The sequence below is a fragment of the Schistocerca cancellata genome, chromosome 7, assembly GCF_023864275.1.
Source record: "Schistocerca cancellata isolate TAMUIC-IGC-003103 chromosome 7, iqSchCanc2.1, whole genome shotgun sequence".
NCBI lineage: Eukaryota > Metazoa > Arthropoda > Insecta > Orthoptera > Acrididae > Schistocerca > Schistocerca cancellata.
Window position 1 is genome coordinate 472788560 of NC_064632.1, and position 13539 is coordinate 472802098.

Here is a 13539-nt window from a genome sequence, read left to right on the forward strand (position 1 = left end):
GTGAGTGGTTCAATGACTTGTTGAGTAATACATACCTTTTCGTTGCCCTGGACACCAACTTCTATACATTTTGTGTATCGCCTGAGGATGTGTTGCCGAACCCTTTGTCGGTCGCTCGCAGGACCTGACGTGACTGGGTTTCCGTTTCTGTTGATTTACGGAAGCCCTGTTGTACGAGACGCCTTTGGAGTCACCACAAGGACTTGTAGCACGAAAACAAGTAGCAGCTGAAATCATCCGCGATTAGCCGGGAGACTTTCTAAAAGAACGACAAGGCATCATCATTCGATACATTTATTAAGATATTGAGAACCTTGTCTAAGTGAATTCATTGGTTGATTACAGACAGGGATGTAGATTGTCTCGTTTACTCCTTGCCTAGCCTGCGTTGTCCAAATTATCAACGTCCTGCTCCACATTTCAGAGATGCTAGCACGCAAAGGAAGCCTTTCAGAACATAAGTTTAGTAGCACAATATGCTAACATGGTACTGGTCTATCATCTACCACGCCTTGTAGCAGACGTTTTGATACGCTCTATATACATAAAAGTAAATAGGGTAACAGTCTGCAACTATTTGGCGATGACGTTGCAGTGTAATTTTGAAGGAAAAGCAGTAACGTCAACGTTTGAATACGTTAACGTTTGAATACAGTATTAGTGGCATAGTTCTTGACACAGTCACATTAATTAAAAATCTAGACGTAAAGCTGAAAAACGACATGACATGAAACGAGCACGTATGATCGCTAGTATGGAAGGCGAAAGGTCGAATTCATTATATTCGGAGATTTATAGTAAAGTTTAATTCATCTGTAACAATGACCGCGTGCAGAACACTATTCCGACCCTTTCTTGAATACTTCTCGAGTGTTTGGAGTCTACACTACGTCGGATTGTCGGAAGAGACCGAAGCTATTCAGAGGCGTGTTGTTAGTTTTGTTATCGATAGACTGGACCAGCACGTGAATTTTACCGAAATGCTTCGTGAGCTCAAATGGGAATCCCCGGAGGGAAGACGACGTTCGTTTCGGGAAACACTGTTGAGAAAATGTAGAGCACTCGCATATGCGCATGCCTACTGAACGATTCTACAGCCACCAACGCACCTGTTGCGTAAAGTTCCGAAGAAAAGAGAAATTAAGACTCGCCTGGCAACGGTATTCCTCGCTCAATTTGCAAGGTGAACAGGAAAGGCAACGATTAGTAGTTCTGCAAGGGAATCTCCAGGGGTATGAAAGAGCAGATACCAACAAATTATGATGTTTTTGGAGAACGAAAATCTCCAGCATAGAAATGAAAATGGAGTTCTCAAACACATGTTGCGAAACTGACCTAACTCTGACGTAGATGAGACCTGGAGTGGCTCAGACATCGTTGCTCATGTTAATGCAATGTTTCTTGATTTCAGGAAGGTATTTCATGCAGTTCCACATGGTTGTTTAGCGACGAAAATACGAACTTACCGATTATAGGACAGGACTCAAGATTTCTTTGCAGATATAACTCAGCACATGGCTCTAAATAGAACAAAAAGTATGAAAAGTTAATTTCAGGAGTACTAGAAAGAGGAGTGAGAAGACCGTTATTGGTTACATGCAGGCGGGCGTAACGGACACTGTAAGATTTGGCGATGTTCTTAGGTCTGTTGTAATCGATCTATGACTTAGGCATCGCTAGCTGACTTTTTTCAGTCTCGTTGGACATAGGGAAATACATAAAATAATCAATAACCCTTAAAAATATCCAAGTGGCCAATGTTACTAGCCTTCTTCGTAAACCAGCATTCCGCCTCTACGAGGAAACCCCGATTTCGTTGTCTGGTTTTTTTTGTTGTTTCGGTGTAAAAGCGGACTGAAACCCTAGTGATACCTTCTTGTTGTCGAGCACCAGACTTTTCTTCAAACTCGTCTCCTTCATCGTATTGCTTGGAACTCAGTGGACAGTTGCAGCAATTTTAAAAGCCATACCATCCTTCATTGCTTTTATAGGTCTCACCATTTCACATGAATCCCATGTTTGTCTCCTTTGGGCTCTCTCGTGTACGCTTTCACTATGCAAGAAAATTAAATTATTTTTATTATTGAACAATAATATTTATTTCTCACAATTGGATGATTACACTTATTATTAATATGCCTTGCAGATAGCAGTTGGACAGTCGGAAAAGGTCTCAGACTCATTCCGTGAGTGATGGTACTTAATTACGGATTTACTACAATTATTAATGGTCCTTATTCGACAGATTACGGTATCAAATGTTCCAAAAAGCCGCTCGCGAAACTGTGATTTTTCAGTGGGTCGTGTCTCATGTTCTGTTCGCCACAGACATAAGTGGGCCAAGTGTTTTGGATAAGGCTTGGCCTATCGACTATTCGTATACCAATCGGCAGAACGGAAATACGTAGCTGTCCTACAGTATAGTGTCAAAATTTAAACGATACACACTTCCTCTAGCCCATGCAAACTGAGCGAAATGGTTGGTTTTTTCCATTAGTTTTGGTCTAGGGTGGGCCTTAAGTGGCTGACAAGAGTTACATTTGTTCATAGATGGTTTCTGAGAAAACCAGAAGTACCATTTGTGAGGGTGATCAGTTCGTTAATTTCTATTCAGGGCAAATCGTCGAAATTCTTACTGTGTGTTCTTACTTCATTACCTGTTACCGAGACCCAGAGCTTCAAAGTTACCGTATTTGTGCGAGTAAAATATGTACATAATATTCAATCCGATTCGTAAATGTGGTTTTAACTCACGTAGTGGAGATATGTCAGGGGTTCTGTGGTCACCGCAAGAGTTCTGAGATCGCCAGATTAGGTTTTTACTACTAATGTTCCACCGGTAAGACTTTATGACTCGCTGATTCTATATAATATTTACTACTCCATAGACTGTCTTGAAATAAATAAACAATGTGGCAAAACTTTTTTCTGTCCAACTTAATTCATCATTATATTAACAGTACGCTCTGTTGTAACAAGTAAAAGAACGAAACCATCTGAAAAATCCTCCTATCAGAGCACAAACAAGGAGAATATGCTTGTCTTTAAAATACTCTGATTGAAAAGTAGGTCATCAGCTGATTCAACCCTCATTCCGCTTACCTAGCCATAAATTTCGTCATGCGATCCCATTCGCACTTTTTTGTCCTGAAGAAAGGGTAGCAGAGAGAGAGAGAGTGATGGTTGAAGAGAGAGGGGGTAGTGCCAGTGCAGGGGAACGAGAGAGGGGGCAGCTATAATCAGTGACATGCAGTATCAGTACAAGAGAAAGAGAGCTGGATGGAGGTAGTAACAGTGGAACCAAAAGAGAGAGAGGGAGAGAGAGGAAATGAAAAGAGAGTTGAGACCATAGATAGGTTTGGGGGTAGTCCGAATCCCCACACACTGGAGAACTTTAACATGAGAAAAATTGCCCGGTTTCTTCCATCGCCTACTGTCATGTGTTGATGTATCTTGTCTAGGGGTGAAAACTACCCGCAAGAACATGTGTAGAGAGGAGAGTGTGGTGGCTGAAGAGAAAGATATTAGTGTGTAAGCGAGAAAGAGAGATGCAGTGGCAATGAGGAAGAAAAAAGATGGGACAAAGACAATGTCAGTGTGACAGAGATACAGTGAAAGTGGCAGAGGAGGAGACACTTGTAAGGAACAGCGAGACAAAGAGATAAAGGCAATGACAGAGAGACAAACAGGAGAAATTTCCAGTGGGAGAAAGAGTTGGAGAAAGACATAGACACACAGTGGCAGTATGAGTGAGGTGCTGATTACGAAGGCTTCACTGCGAATTGGGGGAAGGGGAGGGGCTGGTTAAAACGATTAGAACATGTTACAAGAGTTCAAATATAGTATGAATGCACTTGTATTCCCAATTTCCTGTTAGAGTGTTTTCACGAGGAGCATATTCACCTTTTTGTTCTGCAACAGGAGCATTTTTAGCGGTTTATTTGTTACTACTCCTCCATTATTATACATTCTAAGACAAAAAGCCACGCACAACGAAGGAATTACTGGAATTCGACGGAAATAGATGGATGTGACGTAAATGTAAGGACAAACAAATGGTTACAGTTACAGAAAATTTGGTTGATTTATTCAAGAGAAAGAGCTTCACAAACTGAAAAAGTGAATAACGTATTGGTCCATCCCTGGCCCTTATGGAAGCAGTTATTCGGCTTGTCATTGATTGACAGGGTTGTGGGATGCCCTCCTGAGGTATATCGTGCCAAATTCTGTCCATCTAGAGTGCTAGATTGTCAAAATCCCAGGATCGTTGAATGGCCCTGCCCTTCGTGCTCCAAAAGTTCTCAGTTGGGGAGAGATCCGGTGGCATTGTTGGCCTAAGTAAACTTTGGCAAGCACGAAGCTAAGCAAGACGAAGTCTCGCCGTGAGCGAGTGGGCATTATCCTGCTGAAATGTAAGCCCAGGACGGCTTGCTTTGATGGGCAACAAAACGGGGCGAGGGATATGGTAAAATTATAGCTGCGCTGAAAGGGTGCGCGGATGACAGTTAAAGGGGTCCTGCCGTTAAATGGAATGACACCAATCATTACTCCCAGCCGTATGGAGGGCGACAGTCAGTGATGAATCACGCTTTCAACTCTGTCCTGAAGACCAGTGAAGACCTGTCTCCAGACGCCCTGGACAGTGGCAGGATACCAACATGACTGTTGACCTCCATAAGGCCTGATAACTAGGAGTGATGGTCTGCGTTGCCATTTATTTTCATAGTAGGATCCCTTTGGCTGTCATCTGCAGTACACTTACAGCACAGCAGTACGTCGACGATATCCTAAGCCCCGTTTTGTTGCCCTTTATGCTAAGCCATCCTGGGCTTGCATTTCATCAAGATAAAGCCCGCTACCAGACAGCTTTTCTACAGCTTGTCTTCGTGCTTGCCAAACTCTGCCTTGACCAGCAAAGTCATTGGATCTCTCCTCAACTGAGAATGTTTGGAAAATTATGGGCAGGCACCTCCAACCATCTGAGGAATTTAACGATCTAGTGCGCCACTTGGACAGAATTTGGCATGGTAAACATTACAAGGACATCCAATAACTCTATCAGTCAATGCCAAGTCGAATAACTGCTTGCATTAGGGCCAGAGGTGAACGAATTTGTGAAGTTTCTTCTCTTGAAGAAATCATCCATCTTTTTCTTTTTTTCCCATCAAGTGAATTACTTACTTCCACATACGTTTCACGAAATAACCACAACGCGAAAATCAGAGGCTGACCGACAATCCTCATCCGCCATTGGCGAACGGAGCAAGGGAGGAGAGATCAGCCAGTGGTGCAAGACGTCAGACGTACGCTCCGCCACGCACCATAAGGTGCCTTGCGAAGTATGGATGTAGATATTGGAGATGCTGATGTGTAACATGTTGGGCGTAAAGAGAAAAATTAAATCCCTTATTGAAAATAAGCATTATCGCTAGTCGTAAAGACATTCCATAGCAAGTTTTCAAAGCAGCCCAGCTCATCTTCAGCTCCATCTATTATTTTATATTATTATTTAGTCAGAATTATATTTAGTCAGAATTGGATTGTATTTGATATGATTTAGTGTTCGCTGCTGCGTGTTACGGAAATGAGAAGCAGAAATGATTTTGTGTTCTTGAACACTACTGTAGAAATGTAACTTCACATTGTTGTGCGCCTAATTTCCAATACTCGAGCGGAGTCTCTTGTTAGTCTGGAATAAATATTCACACCGCAGCGGAATGTACGCTGATTCTAAACTTTCTAGCAGATTAGAACTGTCTGACGGACCGGGACTCGAACCTGGAATTTATGCTATTGACGTTCAGTTGTTCACTCACGGTACACTGTCATTGGTAGCAGGGACATAATGGCGGAAGTAAAGCTGCGAGGATGGGTCGTTCCTGCACTGCTCAGTCTATAGAGCAATTATCCTCCTAAGGCAAAGTGTCCGTGTCGAGTACTTTTCAAAAATACTCTATTAATCTACCGAGAAGTTTCAACACCTATTAGTACTGTCTCAACTGCACTTTAACTCAGTAGGTGTGGTGGTAGGAAAGGAAAGTTTTTTTTTTTTATATCATGACACATATTTCATAACAGGGTGAGTAAAATGTCAATTTGATTTTTGGTAGACTTTTCATTATCTAGCTTATTAATTTATTTCCGATATGCCTGTAAATTGTAAAACTGTGTAGACAATATGCACCTTCGTTTAAATGGTTTATCACCAACGAGTGACTGAAATTTGGTGTATGTTTGTATGAAATCAAATGGTTAGCTGAGTTTAGTTCCTGTTAAGGCGATCAACTTGAACGACGTCCATGAACTGCTATCGCAGTTGTAAACACCAAGGAAACTGGAAAATGTAATTGGCTATTAAAGGGGTCTGATACTGTTAGTACAGTTTCGTCAATGAAAGACTACGTTACATTTTACATATTAGTATTAAATACGAGAAATATTTGTGGAGTGTCCAGTAAATCTGAGCTACCTGCGTTCGTGTCCTGCTCCAGTTAAACATTATTCACAGTGTGGTACAGAGGTCGTTCAAAACTTGTCGAACATCCTATTGCAGCTTCATAAGGCCTAGTATCACAATAAGTGAAATTTTGTAGGATGAACAGTTGGTTTCTGGGAAGCGTCACTTTTTGTATAATCAATTTGTTTACTGTAACCACACGAATACAGTCTTGGAAATACTTTGAGTCACGTCATTTCATTGATTTAAATCCGCTGGCAGCGACAGGTTGGAGTGTTTTTTTTCCGCTATGATGTAGATGATGTTTGGTTTGTGGGGTGCTCAACTGCGCGGTTATCAGCGCCCAGCATTTTTCCGCGAAAGTTCATTTACGTGTAAGGTTATTTAGAAGTCTCATAAGTAATATAGTGTAAGGTTACGGTTAGGAGGTTTCTTATTCCATGACTGAACGCAACTGAGTAAGCTGTAATGACATTGTTTTTTATTGCGATTTTGTCACAGAAATACACACTTTTACACAGTTTACAATGCGACAATGTTAAGACAGTTGTCAAAATGGCGCAGCTTGGCCTCTGAAAGTGAACTAATTCTAAACACAACAATAGTAAATTGTAACTCTCGGAAAGTTAAATAATCCTAAACACAACAACATTAAATTTTAACTAGAAATTTATTTACAAAATTTTTCTTACGATTATGTTATGATGTGGGCCAGTACTATGATAAATCATCAGATTCCGATTCAAAGCTCGGTATTATTTTTAGGATACCAATCAAGTCTATGCAGGATGGTTAGTTTTGTGACAAGTCGAACAAAAGATTACCCAAGGTCGCTCGAGTTTACAGTGGACGCAAGCTGGTGAACCAACAAGTTTACACCTATACATGCGGTATTTACCTTAGCTGCGATGAGTTGTCGTCTGCATGACCGCTCTCACCCACTGAAATTTCTATAAAATCTAATTAAGGGGCTCCGGAAAGGCTCAAAATCATGAAAAGTTCAATTTTTACTTTTTTGCGTTTTCTGAGTCTGCAGACTATTACCTTTTAATAGATATATAATTTATTCAATTCCGAAGACTACAACTATTTTTAAATTTTTTTTGAAATGTGTTCTACATGGGCGTGACCCACTGTGGCGCTGTTAAACTGCTGTCAAATGGTGTTATTATTAACGTCCGTGTTCATCAGGTACATTTTAGTGATGTGAGATAAAGTATGTGTTGTGGCTAACCTATTTTCAGAGACTTAGCAGCACCTGAACTGTTGAAAAAGTGTATTCACGGAAAAACTCAAAACCCCAATGAAAGTGTAAATAGTGTTATATGGTCGAGAATCCCCAAGACTGTATTTGTTGGAATAGAAACACTTCACTTTGGTGTGTATGATGCTGTTGCGACTTTCAATGATGGCAACATTGTAAGGTGCAAGGTATTTAGAAATATGGGAATGAAGATAGGTTCTAACATGGTACGAGCGATGCTTGCTTTAGACAAGGAACGCCTTCGGGCTGCAGTCAGGGCTGTAAAGAGTCTAGAAATACAAGCAAGAGTTAACAGGAGGAGGAACAAGAGGAAGCTGGAGGAGAAGTTTGCAGAGGATGAAGATAATCCATCCTATGGACCTGGAATGCACTAAAAAGTTAATCCAATCTTTGTCGCTCGATTCCCAAAACTTTTATTTTCTCATACTAATTACATGTTTTCTAAGGATCTTCCAAACATATTTGTGTCAAACTTTCAGTAAATGTTACACAGTACCTTCTGCATAATTTAACACAGCCTTTTTTCCAAAAAACAGTATATTTTTGAATATATAAATAAAAATTGGAAAAAATGTTGTGAATTTTCATTACAATTGAAAAAGAAATCATCTTTAATAACTGAACTAAAATTTTGTAAAATCCCTGTGTTAAGTTGTAGCCCATATTCCAATAAATAATCTGTAAAAAGTTCACCTTCCTACCTCAAATACTTTGTGAGGAAAGATGTAATTTATAAGCGTTATTTTAACATTGCAAGTATAGGGCGTTCCCCTTAAGCCTTTGCTGAGTTTTGCAACAGAAACTCTCCCTATGTTTCTTGATACGCGAGAAAACATGAACTCATCCCTGGTCTCAGACTATGGCGATATACACGTGCATGGCTGGAGCAGCGTGCATATCATAATGCACTCTTAGTTCTCGCAAGAACAATTAACTAACTGGCTGGTTTCGTTTCTCCACAGTTGGAGCTCAACGATGCTACAGCTAATTTCTAGCTGGAGGTCAGCCGCTGTGAATGCAGTGTTCACACAAATTTCTCCTCTGCGTCATACAGAGCGTTGTGCACTCCATTCTTCACTTGACGCCAGTTCAGAAATGAGTCCTCGAAAATTTCGATCTCATCTTTCTCCCCACCTGGGTTCTTTCGTTCTACATGTCACGGATTTTTTCGACCAATTGGAGCTTTCCTCTTATTTTTGAGACACTCTCTCTACCAATCGCAAGGGTCCTATCATTAAACTGCGTCGATACCTCGGCCCTTTACTCCTTCTCAGTGCGTTTCCGCCAATTGGACATTTTGTGCCTGCTCCAGACGCCTAAGAAGCTACATGTGTCTATCACGTGTGTACCACTTGTAGTTCACGTGATCGAATGCGTCACCAGTTTTGTTTGTATCCCTTTGGCATTCTGAAATGCAGTATTCTAAAGCTTCTTTCTGTCCTACTTCTGGTGACCCCGTTACTCCCCTGCAGTATGTGTCACCTGTCCTGTCACTATCCCTCGCTGCAGGACACGCCCTCTTAATAGCTGTCCGTAGTGCCTCGCGGGATGCCCACTTCATCTGCCTGTGCTGGCTTCCACACAAATTGTTTCCTGTTGCTGCTTGTTACATTTTCTGCTTACTGGCATGCATTATATAGGAGTGATGTGGTAATACTGTCGATTGAGTGTCATCCCTTTTGCATTACATACTTATAGGCAAATCTGCTAATTACCACCAAAGTAAGTTAGGTGTCATATTCACCCGCCCGTTACAATGTATAAAACTCTTATATAAGGTGTGAAAATGACCTTCATTTATTCTGACAGCTTACAATAGTAACAGTCGAAAATAAATGTAAGAGACAAACATTGAGGGTATTCTTTGCAGAATTGCCGGGGAATGGAATGTGTAAAAAACACTGACAAAAATGATGACACAGTATGATTTGACATGTGTTAATTAATCGGAGGAGTTCTATCATAGGTCCTCTTTTCTATGTACTATTTTTTCTTACTATTTCTTTCATTTTTTGTATAGTCTGTTCCTTTTTAGATTAGGTAGTAGTATGCTGCAAAAATCACTAGCACAAATGTTACTTTTCATACTGATATTGTATTCAATGCGTATGATTTCACTGTTGTAATTGCAATTGTAGTTGATCATTAATGGCACCATTCGTCAGTCAGTCTAAATGGCAGACTAATAAGTTCTTGCAAAACATTAATAAGTAAATAAATAAATGTTACTGGAGCGAGCCGAAAGTGGCAAAATTGTAACAGTAGACGCAGACTGGAATATACACGGTATGACTGTAGATGTTGGGTGTAAATGCTACTCAATGACTCAATGACGAAGAGACTGACTCAAGAGAAGATTTTACGTTGGGTCATATGGAACTAGTCAATCGAATAATGAAATGAACAAAGTTTACATTGTGGTAATGTAAGTTTTGTATTTGATGCTTGTAGTGACTAATCTGTTATGAATGTGTTTCGAACCAAACATTACAACAGTTGCGTGAGGGTTGCGGGAGAAAAGGTCGGATCTCTGGTGATCAAATTATACCCTAATCACGTTTATCACAACCAAGGATCTTCTTGTTCAGTACAATAAAAGTCAACCAGAAAGGGAAGAGTTTTCTGTAGGGAGGTGAGCTGAAACAGCATTTACGAAAACAAGCACTGGGACCTAACTGACACTTCAACAATTAAGACCCTTTGCCACACAATTCACTGTCGTGGGGGCAGCTAGCGGGAGAACCCATCCTAACCCTTCCTTCTCCTTCCTAACTGTAATAAAGGAATCCTAGGCAATCAAACAGTGTCATGATCAACAGGGAAAATTGGTATGTGAAAAAACTTTTATGTTTCATCAGGTACATAAAACTGGTCCTGAGTTGCTTTATTATTCAAGTAACACTTGTTTCTAGGACACAGTCTCATCTTCATACGTGCCAGAATAGGGGTCTATACTTACATCATCCATACATATCATAAAAATAAATGTGTATACATGTATGTATTAATTTATTTATGTTCCATATCCTCTACTAAATCACTCGAGCGATGTTAGAATAGCTACCAGGTAAGAACTGGGGATGGGGTTAGAAAGTAGTGCAGCCCACGAGGGGCCAAATTGGAGACTTTATTCGTCCAGTAATAGAGAATAAGAGTACTAAGTGACATGCAACAAAATTTACATATAATTTCAAGCCTTCATGAAACTTATTCCAGCTAAAAAAAAAAAAAAACACAAAAAGTATGAAAGGAAAATAGTTCATCGCTCACTATATTTTCACTGTTCATGCAGTAAAACTGCTTCATCATCATGACACTTTAATTTATTACTTCATTACTGCTAACAATACTCAGGACACATTTCGCAGACAGTATTCGCACCTACCACTGAAAGTACCTGAAAAACTATATCATTGTACGACACATAGTTACGGAGATTTGATGTCATAAGCGCTGAGTTACATGAAAAAGTGCCGCATCATGAATGACGTTTGAATTTATTACATCTGTGCTACATTATTCATACAGTATTCACGTACGCCGTTGAATGAGCCTGCAAAAGCATATCATTTTATGACACATACGTCAGGGCATAAGACGTCATTAATACAGAGGTGCATACAAAAATGTCTTATCATGTGTGACGCTTTAATTTATTACGTCTGTACTACAAACTCTATTCGCAACACAGTTCGCAGACAGTATGAAAATACGACACTGAATGTACCTACAAAATGATGTCATTACTAGCGGACCCGACAGACGTTGTCCTGCATGATATTTCAAGCGATTAGGATATTAAACAAAGTATGAAATGAAAGACAAATAATATATAATTTCATTATTCTTTATTTTCAAATAACATCAATTTTTCTAAAAAGAATTCGTTATAATCAATAATGTTTGTTTAATTTTATATTAATGTGGTGTCCTTCCTGGTAAATCCAGCGAATTTGAAAATTCAACAGGACAGTTGACTGCTTCGTCAGGATCGGTAGCAGTGTCGATCGATTTGAAAAATATCGCATAGCCGGACGATGACTGTTGTATTTTGAAGTTAATAGCGCCAACAACGATATTTTTTGCGGCTAAAAAAGCTCGTTCGCGAAGTCACGCATGATTAATGTAATTAGCTTGTAAATCTGGAAATATGCTTTCAATCAAAGCATCTTTCGTATTTACCATGTTGCAGAAATTGTCTGGCAATTTGATGCATTGTGTGTCTCCATGCAATGGTATTGTTCCATTTCCAATGTTGAGCAATTGTTCGGAGAATGATAGTGCCAATGGATCGTTTTGCAGCTGAACACGTATATTTGTATTAAGTCGTAATGTACTGACATTTCGCCATAGATAGATTGTTTTATGCATGCGTTAATTTCATCCGCATATGTAGCGCGTGGAATGACCCGCAATGTCTGTCTAAAATCACCGGACAGCAGCAGTAAGGCACCACCAAAAAGTCTGGTGTTATTATTTAGATCTTTCATCATTCTATCGAGAGCTTCAAGTGAATGCTTCTGGGCCATAGCGCATTTATCCCAGAAAATAATTTTGCATTTATGCAAAACTTTTGCCATATCGGAATGGTTTTTTATGTTGCACACTGCATCTGGATTTGTGTGAATGTTCAACGGCAACTTGAGTCCTGAATGTGCAGTTCGTCCGCCATCAAGCAAAGCGGCTGCAATACTTGATGAAGCAATTGTTAACGCAATATGATTTTGTGATCGAATGCGCGCAAGTATTAGTGAGATGAGAAACGTTTTTCCAGTGCCACCTGGTGCGTCCAAAAAAAAATAATCCACCTTGTTCTGCTGCAATTGACAAATTAATTCGATCGTAAACATTCTTTTGTTCATCAGTGAGTAGTTGCTCATTATTTTCAACGAAAGTAGTTAAAGATACCATATTGAACTGTTGTTCGCGCTGAATCTCGCTGTTAATGATGTCTGTTGCTGGGCAGGTGAGGGCATACCAAAATGAATGAGTGGCATATTCGAAATCACAATGCAAATATCTTCAATCTTTATTAAAGCCTCGTTATATATTTCCGGCGAAAAATCGATATTGGGACCTTGATCAGCGATCCGAATGCGATGCAGAATGTCTTCGGTCATGGAATCTTTATATTTGTCCCAGTGGACAGAAGCTTGAGATGCAAAACATGTCGTCAATAAAATGGCGAATAACTGGCGTATTTGATGAGGACAGGAACTCATACCAATGGTGGTCCTCTTCCAGCAAATGCAATTAGCGACACGCATCATGATATGTGTCGTACAAAATTCCATTGACTGTTCGCAAGTATTGTATGGACGTCGGTCCAGGAACATTAACCAACAATAAACGCAAGAAGAAACATTCGCGTTGCTTTGGATGAACTGTGCAAAATCGGCCAAACGTATTTCCCATAAATATGCTGTTGTATCCTTCAACCGGAACACCTCGCTTTCTCACTTTTTTGACTTTTTGTTCCATGTGAAATATCGTGGCACATCAGTATACATTAATGTCTTCGCGAATTGACCTGGAATACCTGGTCGGTTGCATAGTTCGAAACTCAGTTAATGTGGCTTTTGGGGGAATTGGTGCACATTGTAGAGCAGTCTCTTCCGTGAAATAAACACGCTGTCTTTTCAAGGTGCACGACCAAATGTATAACAGCAGGGTCTCTTTCTTGTATCGGAAAAACCCAAAATACGCCAAAATGCTTGATTGCTGCAGATGTATCGGCCCATTTGATACCGTGTTATTTCATCGTTTTCGTTAACATTGTGAACAGCAAATACAGCCATATCACAGCCCTTACGGACAT

General features: G+C 40.1%; 1 protein-coding gene across 1 annotated transcript in view; it reads left to right on the forward strand.

The window, feature by feature from the left end:
* The window catches only part of LOC126092834 (protein O-mannosyl-transferase TMTC2-like), a 445889-nt gene that overhangs the window by 146018 nt on the left and 286332 nt on the right, over nucleotides 1–13539 (forward strand). The gene's annotated exons all lie outside the window — the stretch shown is intronic.